The 568-nt window shown below is 38.6% G+C and overlaps 1 protein-coding gene across 1 annotated transcript in view; it reads right to left on the bottom strand.

Annotated features, from left to right (window-relative positions):
• The window catches only part of LOC117104701 (adhesion G protein-coupled receptor L4-like), a 14,992-nt gene that overhangs the window by 11,396 nt on the left and 3,028 nt on the right, over positions 1-568 (bottom strand). The gene's annotated exons all lie outside the window — the stretch shown is intronic.

The following is a 568-nucleotide window of genomic DNA, read 5'->3' as shown; positions in this document are numbered from 1 at the left end:
CATACATACATATATATAACATGAAGAGGGGTCCACGTGTGTATCATATATGAATAGGGAGCTTTCGATTTGTGTGCGTGACGACGCAATGCTTGAACGGAATCACTCATGCGTGACCGTCCTACCTGGTGTCCTACGTTCTCTGCATACGTAAATTTGGCCAACGGAACTTTTCGCCGATGAAACAATTACTAAATTTAATACGAAACATGGGAAACGACAAGGGTACTAACTTACTATCTGCCATCTAAAAAAAAAAACACACAGTTATGATCAATTGTCTCCAAAAAGAAGCAGTACTGTACTGCAGGGATATTCTCTACTCCGTGAACAGTGACAATTGTATTGTGTTGTCGCACTAGAATTTCTTACTACTCTGAAATTTTATAATCACATGGAGGTTTATAATAGGTATTTCCTGATTTCCATGGTGAATGCACCTTCAATGACAAACACATTAAAGCTAACTACGCCCACTAAGTTTAAAAAAAAAAAAAAAAAAAAAACCTAAGTCGTAGCTGGCGACATCTTCTGGGAGAAAAGCCGAACAACGACTCCAATCCTCATC

Source organism: Anneissia japonica, unplaced genomic scaffold, assembly GCF_011630105.1.
Source record: "Anneissia japonica isolate Jap-2015-1 unplaced genomic scaffold, ASM1163010v1 scaffold287867_len1003013_cov215, whole genome shotgun sequence".
Classification (NCBI taxonomy): Eukaryota; Metazoa; Echinodermata; class Crinoidea; order Comatulida; family Comatulidae; genus Anneissia; species Anneissia japonica.
The sequence above is the reverse complement of the archived record's forward strand: the minus strand, read 5'-3'. Positions and strand labels throughout refer to the sequence as shown.